A 14,355-nucleotide genomic window follows, 5' to 3' on the forward strand; every position below is an offset into this window, starting at 1 on the left:
TTCAAAAACACGACAAACTGATTCTGCTTGGCCGTAACAAACGTAATGTCACCGGAACCTCGTTCTCAGAATTTGATTATCGTGGGTTTCTCCGTGACGTAACGGCTAATTTCAAGAAGTGTATGTCTCTTGCATAATCTAGTATTTCTCCCATCGCTCTGCCAGGGCTTGTTTCACGAAATTTAAACCTGGCTGCTCACTGTCCTGCTCAGTCAGTGACGGTTACGGACCTGACGCCACTTTAGTGCAAAAAACATTCTACTTGTGCTTTTCGACATTCGACGGCACACTACCTCCAAGTTTACGTACTATAAAATATTTCGTTTAGGCCTGAGCTCATCCTGCCGGCTCTGTTTCAGAGATGGCTCAAACCGTTCCCACTGTAGACCTACCAAACGGCAAGGAGATGCCGATCATTGGTATTGGTACTTACAAGGTAAGTGTCTGGAAAATACTTTGATTGTATATAATATTTTCTATCGGGAGTGATGGGATGACAATATCAAGATACTTGTCCATACATAGCAAGAGATAAAACAACATTATGGTAAGATTAATTATTGCAACAACTGTTAATCATAGTGATACGGTTCAATATAAAAGACTCAATGTACGAGTAACGTTAAAATCAAAATGATCGTATCTGTAATAGCCGTCATTATGTATTTTATTATCGAACCACGAAGAAAGTTGAGTGGAAACGCCCAATAGTGGTTGTCGGTTTGAATTAAGCCAAGGTCTAGGTAGACCAAAGAGGTTACAATTACCTCCTTACTTTAGACCTCTGGACCGTGGATTAAGCTGGCATATTAGAAAGGTGTAAGAGGACATGGGAAGTCTGGTATGGACCTCCGGACTCTCCAACAAACCAATACCTCAAATTGTAATGCCTGGCTGTTACAATCTTCGTAGTGTAGGTAATCGAACGTCTGGCAGACGAGAGATGCTGCCGGATGTAATTAAATTTCTGATAAACGATATCTACCCTTTAATTCCTGAAGTGATAAGGCTACGTCCATTTCGTGTCTCGTTTACATGTAGGAAATGAATGATTTATTAATCATGATCAGGATTATAATTAATGCTATTTGGTAAACGTAAAAGAGGCCGCACGATTTGTTTAACAACGAAAAACGGGCAAAAACAGTAGATTTCTTTGGTGGCATGCATAAAAAACACGAAGAAACCCACAATATTTCAGCTATGGTTACTTCTCGTTACACGATTTCCTCCAAGTACTATAACATGTAAAACCTACAACAATTATGGAGGACCACAGTAGGAACCGGGATTTTTTTTGGGTGTGTAAAGAAAAATCAATCATTAAGGCCCCTGAAAGCTATAACCTAAAGAATCCTGCCAAACCTAACCTTGGGAGCAGTTTCTATCCTTTACCAACCGCTATATTATAAAAGTCTGTTGGTCTCAGATCAAGCTTACCTTACACTAAGGGATGGTAAAGATGAGCCTTTGCTTGAAGGAGAACGTTGAAGCCCCTGCTCAGGTTCCTTAATGTGTAATCTGACGAAACGTGCCTTCTCCCCCCCCGCCATATTTCGGCACTAAATCGACGAGATTTGATAATACTTCAGAGGCATTCCTATTTCCCTCTGTCCAACTTCCAGTCGTCAGGCTCAACACTTTTGTTGTTGTTGCTCGCAAACTTATTCCTACAGGAAGTAGACTCTCCGCCCCTGAACACTCGAATATCAGGAACCATGCAAAAATCTGCAAAACACAACTCGAAAGAGACGATTTTTGCATCATATGGGCGGGCGGGGGTGGGCCTGGGCCCCCAAAGAACCTAACCCCCGCTACCATTTTAGCGTCGTTGCTCATCAAGCAGCTGGTTCCCCAGTTGAATACCCAAACCTCCTCCATCCAACTGTACCTTAGTTAACGTGTCTCCTGTCATTCAGTCTTCCTTTCTCTTAAGGTTGGTCGGCAGTCTCAGTTTTTAAATATATATATATTAATCGTATATTTTAACAAATTTTAGTCTTCTTAGTTTTTTTTATTTAGTAAATTTAAGATTGTTTTATAAGTTCATCATATTAACTAATTGACAGATTCCCAGATGATGTAATAAATGTTATTACGAAACGTCGGAATTAAGAAATATGTAGATTGGTCTGTTTCCTTGAGTCAACAACGCCTGATTTGATGCATCCCCTGGTCTTCACCTGCCTGCACCTTGGTTGTAATATATATATATATATATATATATATATATATATATATATATATATATATATATATATATAGAACAACCTTTCACGTCCATATCTACCAAAAACCGGCACAAAATGTATTGTTCCGCCCGAAAATCTTTCGAAAATAGGCCATTGAGAAAAATTCGTTGCGTGTCAAAAAAAAAAGGAACTGTGATTGGTCACTGAGAGTGAGAGATGTGTATTTCTGGTGATAGAAGTTCACTCTCGACGTGGTTCGGAAGTCACGTAAAGCCGTTGGTCCCGTTGCTGAATAACCACAGGTTCCATGCAACGTAAAAGCACCATACAAACACCCGTAGAGAAATATCATCCACTATAAAATCTACATTTCTGGTCCGACTTTGGTTCAATTCAGTCTCGTAGTTTCGCCGTTTATATCGAATACAACACACTTAGTGTGACTGTCGGCTTTATATTCAAGATTAATTTTTTTTTTTCAGTCACAACCGGAAGAGATTAAAACGGTTGTCAACACGGCGTTGGAATGCGGCTACCGCCATATCGACACCGCTTACCTCTACCAGAACGAAGGGTCGATTGGCGAACGTCCTGCAAGGAGTGGCTGGACAGCGGAAGGATTCAACGAGAGGAACTCTTCGTCACCACTAAAGTAAGGATGTTCGGGTTCAGATGACTTTAAAAGGCCCGGATTTGAATCGGTCATGAAATCGTTAATATAGGGACGTTAGTACTAGACCGATGTAATTTGATTAAGAAAAATTAATATTTCTGTAATGTTATATAAAATATGCTGCTTAGCTATTTATTTATATTTTTTTGATGATCAGCAACTATGAAGTCAATCTTAGTATTTATCACAGGATAGATAGTACTAATTTTTCAAAAGCTGTTATTATTGCAAATGGTTTATTTGTTTTACTCTGATGAAATAATTAAACGAAATGGTCAGATTTAAACTATAATTTCCCACCTCAGCCTAATAACGTTGACTGATTAATTTATTCAGCTGGCGTTACAACGTCAAGTCGAATTCAGTAACGTATTATTCCATTTGACTAATCGGCAAAGTAATGATAAAAGTTATGCGAAGTATAAAGCCACCAATAATATAAAGTAAAGAATTATTTAATCTCATTATTTTCAGTTGCCATTTATCGCCAATCGAGCGGAGGACGTCGCTAGGTTTCTGGACAAGTCGCTGGAACGACTTAACTTGGACTACGTCGATCTGTATCTGATTCACAACCCGGTAGGACTAATAGGTAATACGACGAAACATTATCCTATTTCTCACTTTTGTTATTACGTTCTCTCGTTTATCATATTGCTCGTTACAGTAACACTTATTTTCTCTCGTTCTTTCTTTATCTATTTATTTAATTTACATCTGCATAAAGGGAAACACGACGACGATGTCTGGCCTGTGGATGAAGATGGCAACGTCATAATGGATCTCGACACCGACTTGGAGTCACTTACAAAGGCATGGAGAAGCTGGTAGGTGGCTTCGTCCTTCATGAACTCTTGGAAAATAATGACTGCGGAAGATACTATATTACTATTACGGTCTTCGCAACATTACATTGATCTTGTGACATAATATCATCGTTGTTTTTATTATGATAAAACTTTGATCTTTTTTTATTTTTTTACGTATCTTCATTTAATTGTGTTTATTTTTTCCTTGATGTTTTCAGCTTTTGTTACGTTGTGGCATGTTCTGTAGCTTAGCGTATTAACGGCCCGATTGGGTTTGTTCCATAATATAACAGTGTAGGCCTATACCTACCTTTAGAATGATAATAATAATGATTCCAGGCTGATTCTGGAAAGGCGAAGGCAATTGGAATCTCCAACTTCAACAGCAAGCAGATTGAAAGAATCATGAAGGGTAAGTCTCTCTCTCTCTCTCAAGACATTTGCGAGGTGATTCTCTCTCTCTCTTTCTCTGATTGACTGATCCCGTCTGTCTTATTCCAGTGTGTCGAATCAACCCTGCAAATCTCCAGGTGGAGTTGCACGCATACCATCAGGCAGAAGGCCGCTGGAGGGAGGTGGTGCTCGAAGTATGGGAATCCCTGTTTGTGCCTATGGGTCCCGCCTAGGAGCCCTCCCTACAAGGCTCAGGGTAAGGACTCTCTCTCTCTCTCTCTCTCTCTCTCGTAAGACATTTGTATATTAGTGTGAACTCTGTTATGCAATTAGGTATGTCCGATGGTTGGAGTGCGGTTGATCAACGTACTAAGTTGCAGCCCTCTAGCCTCAGTAGTTTTTATTATTTTGTTTTGAGGTTCATCCTCCGTTTCATGTAGTACTATAGCTGGTTCACTTGTAGGTAGATTCTTGGATGAGCCATATGCTTACGAGAAGTTTGTTTGGAGGCCAAGAATCTACCTTAAGTGAACCAGTTATAATTATCGGGGTGATTTGAAGTGTTGTTTTGAAGATGACCTAAATTATAGTGGCTGGAAACGAAGGTCCTCTGCATCTATTAGAAGGTAGTACTACTACCAGTAAGTGTGGATATGCGTGCTTGCTTGTAAGTTGGTTTGACGTACTTTCGTTGGGTGTTGCGTATGATTGAATAAAACGTGCATGGGGGATCATCCCCCAAAATCACGTAAACTTGTTCAATTTTATATATATATATATATATAATATATATATCATATTTCTTATTATCACAAAATCCACGTAAAACAATGAGTGAAACCCGGGACATTGAACAAGTATACGTTCGTTGTCTAGTCTACATTTTCAAGTTCACTACGAAAGAACTTGTTCAAAGTCCCGGTTTTCACTCACCTTCTTACGGGGATTTTGGGGGATGACACCCCCCCCCCATGAGAAGATAAGAACATAATGTGGCAGGATCACAAGCTTAAAAAAACAAGTGGCAAATCCCCACCACATAATCTTAACCAATCCAGCTGCCAAACTCACCCTCTGTCACACTTTCCTCTTTACACAGCAAAATATACGCAGGACAATTGACCTATAGCTAAAAAAAAACAAAAAAACATGTACTTCCAACCACTCCAGTTACTCCAGGCTATCCTGTGCTGTCTGCTAACAACAACAAGACAAAAACCAAGAACCACAACCAAAGACCAAAACCCCACAACTCTAACAACAACCAAAGACCAAAACCCAACAACAAAACAACACCCAAGAACCACAACAACAACCAAGGAACACAACCCCAACTCGACAACACAGCAAACAACAAGGAACTCACCCACAACGCAAGACCACTGCACAAACAATTAAAAACAAAAAAAAAACACAAAAAGGCAACACACACACCCACTAACAATGCCAAACTTAACAATAATTAACAACAACAACCCTCAACTAGCTATAACAATCACATACAACCCTCAGGAACTCAACAAAAAATTCATAACAACAAACCCAACAATACAGGCACAGCAACTCTTAAGCAACAATGTCAAACTAAACAAAACAAACAACAAATCAATAACACAACTCGACTGACTTTCAATTCCTTCAATGTCTCTCGACGTGGTTCGGAAGTCACGTAAAGCCGTTGGTCCCGTTGCTGAATAACCACTGGTTCCATGCAACGTAAAAACACCATACAAACAAACAAACAAAACTAACCAAAAACACAAAACTCCAACAACTAACAGGACCAGAACTCACCAACAGTCAATACAGTCGTTAACGATCCACACAGCAATTACTCCCTCTCTCTCTCTCACACACACACACACAAACACAAAGCGTCTCAGCGGCGTGGTTGGTATGGTATTAGCGTCCCACCTCGGTGGTCGATTCTCGGCCATTCCATTGAGGAGTGAGAGATGTGTATTTCTGGTGATAGAAGTTCACTCTCGACGTGGTTCAGAAGTCACGTAAAGCCGTTGGTCCCGTTGCTGAATAACCACTGGTTCCATGCAACGTAAAAACACCACACACACACACACGTTGTCAAATGGAACACCATAACCCTCCATAATGTTGACAAGAGTAGTACATAGTACGTATTTTGGATGTTATATATATATATATATATATATATATATAATACGTATATATAACATCCAAAATACGTACTACTACTCTTGGCAACATGTTCGTACGTTCTCAACTTTACAGTTACGTAGAATGAAAACGCAAGTAAGGGAAAACCGTTTTCTTTATTTTTAATTTCGACCTCAGGCGGGGTGACGACTCTCCCATATTATTGGAACACCCGACGGTGGCTTCAATCGCAGAGCGTCTCGGTAAGACTCCGGCGCAGATTCTCATCCGGTTCCTGATCCAGCTGGGAATCGTCGTGATTCCCAAATCGACGAAGCCAGAGAGAATTCGACAGAATTTCCAGGTAACGAAGTGAATTATCTCTGTTGTCAAGGTCATTACAGAGGGGGACTGGTGGGCTTCGATAATGTCTGAACGTTTCAACTGTATCTTAACGGATGTGTTATTGAAAGTTTTGAAATCTATGATTTCAACTCTTGTATTATACGTGTTCGTTCTGTTGCTAAAGCTATTATCTTTATCATGATACGTACACACTCTTAATTAAGTTCATATAATACTTTGACTGACCTTAACTGTTCTCGAGAATTTTATGGTTTCTATATATTATTTAGTAAAATTGTTTAGTTGTACGTTGATTTCACCAGAAAAATATGTAATAATTTTTTAAAACTAGACTCATGCCAGTAAGGAAGCTTGGCAATATCAATATAAGTATGATATGTAGATGTATAGTTAAGAAATATAAAACCAAACTTGAAGATTTGCAAGAAACGACGGAATCTCTAAATAAATAAGAAGAGATTGACTATAACAACGAACACTGAGGCCTATCAGTAAGCAAAGACACTTTAAAACAAATAAGCAATAAAAAAAGAGGGGCTGGCGTAGGCAGACGAAAGCAATTAAAAACTGCTATATAGATAAAAGGGAAAGATAAAAGAAGAGAGGAACAATACCAGACATTAGAACGAAAACGCTAAAAAAAATCAGATCAGGATACAAATGTAGGGACACTGATATCCCTTAACAGAAAACTGGGAGAATATAAACGGATAGCCCTCAAAATTAAGAGAGTTCTTAACCTGGAAAGCGATGGATGTCAAAGCTAAGTATTGCGGCTCTGCCTCAGTTATAAAGAAGAAATGAAAGGGAGTCGGGGTGAAAGTAAAGTAGAAATATTGGATTGTTAGTAATTTAGAAATATCTGTAATTTTAAGGGGTTAATTTGGCTGCAAAAAAAAGGATAATAGACATGAATTACAATAAACATTTTGAAGTAACATGAAGTAAAGTTAAACTAAATAACGAGTAAAGTAAACAATTAAGGGAATAAAGTTTTGCACCTCATAAACAGTGTAGTTTGCCCGTAAATGTGTTTGTGGAGTGAGCGCTTAGGAATCAGGAACCAGGAAAGCAAAATGCTTTAAATCGTTCGCACAGCCGCACTTGCTGTGACCTTCAATGACTTCTCCAGGTTGCGCAAGAACAGGTTTATTTGCAGATGGGACACCTTCATCTCAGCTGGATGCTGGGAAGGAGCTTCTTGGTAGGAAAATATCCCGCGTTGGGAAACTACCGCGTCAGTGCACCTCGCGCGTTGCACTGTAGGCACGACTTTTAAGGTTCTTTGCAGCGTCTGTTCTATACCCTTAGCTGCAACCTCTCTCATTCCTTTTACTGTAGCTACGTTCATATTCTCTTTCTTCCATCTTACTTCCTATTTTTACTCTAAGGGTTTGAAGGTTTTACAGGAGGAAAACCTCGAAGTTACATTGTGAATTAATTGTTCGAAGAGGCTGAAGGAAAGTAAGCTGGAAGAAAGAGAATATGAGCGGAGGTACAGTAAAAGGAATGAAAGGGGTTGCGGCTAGGGGCCGAAGGGACGCCTTGAAGACTCTAGTAATGGCTGCAGAGGTGTTGACGCTTTGATGAATGCCGTTATTATAGCTATCGATGTTATTGTCGCGATTATTATTCAAATTAGCATTTATCTCTAGCATTTCATTCCCGTTTTTTATATATATTTTTCTAGGTGTTCGACTTCAAGCTGAGTCCGGAAGACATGTCTGCTCTTGACTCTCTGGACAAAGGCGAAAGTGGACGCATATTCATCTTCGAGGATGTGCTTAAAGGGTAAGATTCAATCTGTTGGTGGTGTTGTGTGTTGGTTTTGCTTTTCAGGGTTAGTACTAGGTTGGGTTGGGAAGTGGCTATCTATAGTCTAGTCACCTGTGTTTTTTTTATCATTTATATATCTGAATGTTATGTAAGTATATATATATATATAATATATAATATATATATCTATATATATATATATATATATATATAGATATATAATATATATATATATCAACACCACCACCTCAATATGAGTGTGAACATAAATGGATACGAATTCCTTTGTCCATCTAATTTTCTTTTAAATATTCGTCACTGATAATCTGCACAAACATGTAAACTATCTACTATTTATTATCAAGTAAAAACGCCCAATACTAAAGTGCCTCCTTTTTTCCCCTCGCATTTCAGGATATCGAAACACCCGGAATATACTTTCCACATCCCCGTGTGAAAGAAGAGGAACGCCAGAAGATGGAACTAGTCACTAGAGAGAGCAAGGGGAGCCGTTCCATCAAATCCTCATCCTAGGAGTAGTAGTAGTTGTAGTGGGTGGGATATGCCTTTGAAACGGCTCCCTTGCTTCTTTTATTCCTCCTTTGTTTGTGTTTGTTTGAGTTTCTCTCTGAAATACCACATTTCTTTTATAAAATCTTTCCTATTCTCCACTTCCTCCCTCATTAGAACTACCAATAAGATTATATTTGCTACTAATTCCTCTTTATTTTCTTGATATGGTTGCTGCATAAAGCTATATCTATTTCTAATTTCATTGTATGCTGGACAGTAAAGTAAGAAATGCTCTAAATTTTCATTTTGTTCCTCACAGTATAAACATTTTGTATCTTCTCCTTTTATTCTATTTCTGTCATTTAGTATCCTAGTCTGGCCCTACTGATCAGCATTGTTTTTTCAGTGTTGTCATACCAGATTTCTTCTCTTATGTTTTCTTATATTTTCTGTAGATTCTTAACGTTGACTTTTCATTCATTTCTTTGCATGTTTTTTCTGTCCCAATTGTTTCTGAATTGTTTATTATTTCTCTTAACTGTTTGTCTTTAACTGCTTCAATTTTACTTAAGTTTATGTTTAGTTCTTTCATATACTCTTTTACTTGCATTATCCAGGGTTTTTTTTTTTTCATACTGATCTATGGTTATCTCATATAGGAGCCTATTTCCACCATTCTTCAGTGTATGTTTCAGGTAGAATAGTTTATTCTTGATATCTCTAGATTGGCAGGAAGAGGCCCCTATTTCAGATCTTAACGCACAACTTGCTGTGTAACTTGGCGCTTTCAAATTGCTCTGTATACTTTATTGTCTATCTTCTGAAATTCATTTATTGTTTTCCTGTCAAGTTTCATGACTTCCATCGCATACATGAATGAAGGCCCTTTTTATCTGTTCTCTGAAGCAGTCTTTCATGTTGTTGATTGTTACTCCTAGGTATTTAATATTCTTAACTATTTTTATTCCTTCTATGTGCTCCATATTCTCCACATCATCGATACTGTACCAGTCGTTGTATATTAGTATGTTACTCTTGTCCTTGTTTATGTTTTAGGCCACATTCACTTGCGATTTCCATAAGGGTTTTTATTGATTTTGTTATTTCTTCTAGTGTGCCCTAGTATTAATCCGTCGTCTGCATATAGTAGTGCCACTATCCTTATTACTTCATTTCTGAAACCTTCTGTTGTATTTTCTAATTTTTCTATTATCAGGTACGTTATTAATAGAAAGAATATGGTTGAGCCATTGCATCCCTGTCTTATTCCATTAGTTACGTTTAGTTCTTTTTGTTCTGTATTGTTAAGGCATAGGCTTGTTACGTCATTTGTATATATCTTTGCAACTGTATTTATTACTTCTGCATGTAGCCTGTATTTCATCATGACCTCAATGAGCTTTTTTCCTATTAACTGAGTCAAATGCTTTTGGAAGTCTATTGATACTACAAATAATGGGTCCTTTTTTCTGTAAGTCTCTTGTATGCAGTATTGTAAGATATATAAATTATCGATTCCTCTCCTTTGTGCGGTAAAGCCTGATTGTAGTTCATTCATTTTTCTATATTTTCTAATATGTTTTTCTATTTTGGTTCTCAGGATCCCCATGAAGATTTTATATGATGCATTTGTTAGAGCAATTGGCCTTAGATCTTTGACTGTGGGGTTTTGTTTTTTGGGCGTAAGTGTTGTTTTTGACTTAAACCAGCTTTTCTGCGTTTTCCTGCCCTTCAGTATGTTATTTAAACATTCTGCCAATTCTTTTTGAAGGTTGTTACTTTGTAATAGTAATTTGAACAGTACTGGCTTCATTCCATCTGGTCCTGGTGCTTTATTTGTCTTCATTTTCTCAAGTTGATTTTTTACATCTTCTTCTGTTATGTTGATTTCTTCCATGGGTCTAATCTCTGTCTCTGTTGGGTCATACACTCCATGCATATGTTCCCTTAAAGATATATGGCATTTCATCTGCTGTCCTAATCTTTTCACTATTTCTTCCATGTCATGTTTGTACTGTTCTTTCTTGCTTTCATTCCATATCTCTCCTATTTTGTTTTCTTCTTTTTGGTATATTGTTTCCCAGAATTTTACCAGCTCTTTCCCGGGGTCGTTCTTCTCTCGTCCTTCATCTCTTGCTTATTTTCATCGAATATTCTTATCCATTCTTTTTCTGATGTGGTTTTTCCTCTCAGCATGTCTATATATTCCCAGAGTTTCCTGTGTCTAGTTTTATCATTCATTATCTAATTTCTAATCTTCTCTTCATATGCTTTCTTTATTATTATCTGTACTTTTTGTTTTTGTTTAAGATATGCTTCTTCATAGTATCTTTTTTCTTCTATTCTTGTGGCTTTCCTTTTTAATTTGTTATATACCCTTCTTTGGCTTATTTCTTTCTTTATTTCTTTGGTGACCCATACTGGTTCTATTTCTTCTTGCTTTCCTGTCTTTAACCTTCTTTGATTATCTTCTCTAAGTATTTGTTTTTGCTTCACTCATTGTTTATTCTTCCAACTGGGTTAGATCTCCTTTTCTGTCTTCTTGGCTTACTTTAAACTCTATATATTCAAGGTATTTCCTGGTAGACTCTTCTGTAACTTTCAAATATTTGATTTCTTTTGTTTCATTTCTGAATGTTTTCCTTACTTTAGTGTTCATTTTGAATGGACCTTTATGAGGTGATGGTCTGATAGATCATATTCATATTTTCCCTCGTCTATCTCCATACATTCATAGTTTTTTATACATATTTTGGTTGACTAGGGCAAAGTCTATAGCACTGTTCTGATCTCCTCTACTCCAGGTTATCTCTCCTTTGCAGCTGGGATCTCCATTTAATAGCGTTAGGTCATATTTTTCCATTAGGTCCATAACATATTTTCCATTTGCTCAGTTATAAAATGGAGGAATAAAACAAGCAAGGGAGCCGTTTCAAAGGCATATCCCGCCCACTACACTACTACTACTATCAGTTGTGACGCAACTAAATGTTCAATGGATCTTCTTAAGGGTTTGAAATAAATGGTCGTGGGTTTAATTAGTTTGAATGCATCCTGTAAGCCATTTGCAATGCTGAAAATTATGTCCTACGTTTAAGCTCGGAAATCTTTTATCTTCAAACGAATTTGTGAAGGTCCTCAATAGATAAAAGGAATTTCATCAGAATCAACTTTCCAGAATTATAATCTATCAGAACTAGAACAGGATTTCTTTGCGGAACCTGCTGTAAAAAACCTTTAGTAATACTTACAGTGCATCCCGTGAGGTCAATGACGGCACTATATCTTCCTGCGGAAATTTAAACGTACGAGTCCGTCACTTTTAACAATGAACTGAGGCTGCGTGACGTCATTTCCTGTAACTGTGGGATCTGGATTAAAGTGATGAACTTTTATCTTTGTTGCCGATCATGATACTGTATTGAAACTTGAACTCAAAAGAGTTCATGATATAATGAGACTTGGGCACGAAAGACTTCATATTATAATGAAACTTGGACTAAAAAAGAGTACATGATATAATGAGATTTGGCACACAAAAGTGCTCGTGATATAATGAGACTTGGACACAAAAGTGTTCGATATAGACTTGGACACAAAAGTGTTCGTGATATAATGAGACTTGGACACAAAAGTGTTCGTGATATAATGAGACTTGGACACAAAAGAGTTCGTGATATAATGAGACTTGGACACAAAAGTGTTCGTGATATAATGAGACTTGGACACAAAAGAGTTCGTGATATAATGAGACTTGGACACAAAAGTGTTCGTGATATAATGAGACTTGGACACAAAAGTGTTCGTGATATAATGAGACTTGGACACAAAAGAGTTCGTCATTATATAATGAGACTTGGACACAAAAAGTGTTCGTGATATAATGAGAGACACAAAAGACTCATATTATGAAACTTGGACCTAAGAGTACATGATAATGAGACTTGGACACAAAAGTGTTCGTGATATAATGAGACTTGGACACAAAAGAGTTCGTGATATAATGAGACTTGGACACAAAAGTGTTCGTGATATAATGAGACTTGGACACAAAAGAGTTCGTGATATAATGAGACTTGGACACAAAAGAGTTCGTGATATAATGAGACTTGGACACAAAAGAGTTCGTGATATAATGAGACTTGGACACAAAAGAGTTCGTGATATAATGAGACTTGAACTCAAAAGAGTTCATGATACAATGAACTTGGACCCAAAAGTGTACATGATATAATGAAACTTGGACCTAAAAGTGTACATAATATAATGAGACTTGGACGCAAAAGTGTATATGATATAATGAGATTTGGACAGAAAGGTGTACATGATATAATGAAACTTAGACACAAAAGTGTTCATGATATGATGATGCTTGAACTCAAAGTGTACATGATAGAATGAAACTTGAACACAAAAGTGTTCATTATATAATGGAACTTAAGCAGAATAGAGTTCATTATATCATGAACACTTTTGTGTTCAAATTTCATTATACCATGGACTCTTTTGAGTTCAAGTTTCATTCTATCACAAGCACTTTTGATAATTTTTCATTATACCATGAGCTGTTTTGTGTTCATTCCATTATATCATGAACACGTGTGTTCAAGTTTCATTATATCACGAACTCTATTGAGTTTAAGATTCATTATATCACGAACTCTTTTGTGTTCAAGACTTTAATTCTAAATGTTACCAACTTGATTTATTCATTTATTGTAATAGGCACTATAACGACATTTCTTAAAACAAGGGTTGATTAAAAGACTAATTCCATTAAAGAAATCATAATGTATATTATTTCTTGTAGTACGTCCTGTGATTGGCAAAAAATATTATTATTAGCAAACAAAACTATAAATGTTCTTTCTGTATTTTCAACGACACATTCTATTTTGGAAGGATCTTTTTATTTCCAATGTATATTTGACCAAGTGCTTATCATACGTTGAATAATAAATATATATATTTCATTATAAAATATGGCTGCATAAGCAGAGTTAAATTTACACTATATACTCTCATTTTCTATTCTTTAATTTTTTCAAAAGTTGTGCAATAATAATAATAATAATAATGCAAACGTTTGTAATATAATAATAATAATAAGGCAAACGTTTGTACTAATTATACCATATTATATGATAATAATATTAATAATACGTTTTTGCCAATCACGGGGCGCCGCTTACAGAGACGAACACGAACACACTATAAATAAATACATAATAATTTCCTCAATGGAATTAGTCTTATTTAATTCATGTATATCGAATTTTTTTTTACCACACCCATTAAAAAAAAGAACAAGAAGATAACAAACTGTTACGTACTATAAAAAATAAATTGACAAACGAAAGCTATACAACAATATCCGTGCAGGCAATTGCCCATACGTATCTTGCATAAAGCTATTGGCTGGCGTGTCACCACCGTGTTGCCAGACGTATATACTACTTACCTGATTTCAACATTTTACCGAAAAACAAATCGATAAAGGAATCTTTGTTTACGGCTA

At 36.7% G+C, this 14,355-nt stretch overlaps 1 pseudogene; it reads left to right on the forward strand.

Moving 5' to 3' along the window:
* The first annotated feature begins 84 nt into the window (after window positions 1–84).
* Window positions 85–8,843, forward strand: LOC135211809 (aldo-keto reductase family 1 member A1-like; annotated as a pseudogene).
* The last annotated feature ends 5,512 nt before the right edge of the window (window positions 8,844–14,355 follow it).

This window comes from Macrobrachium nipponense, chromosome 40 (genome assembly GCF_015104395.2).
Source record: "Macrobrachium nipponense isolate FS-2020 chromosome 40, ASM1510439v2, whole genome shotgun sequence".
NCBI classification, from domain to species: domain Eukaryota; kingdom Metazoa; phylum Arthropoda; class Malacostraca; order Decapoda; family Palaemonidae; genus Macrobrachium; species Macrobrachium nipponense.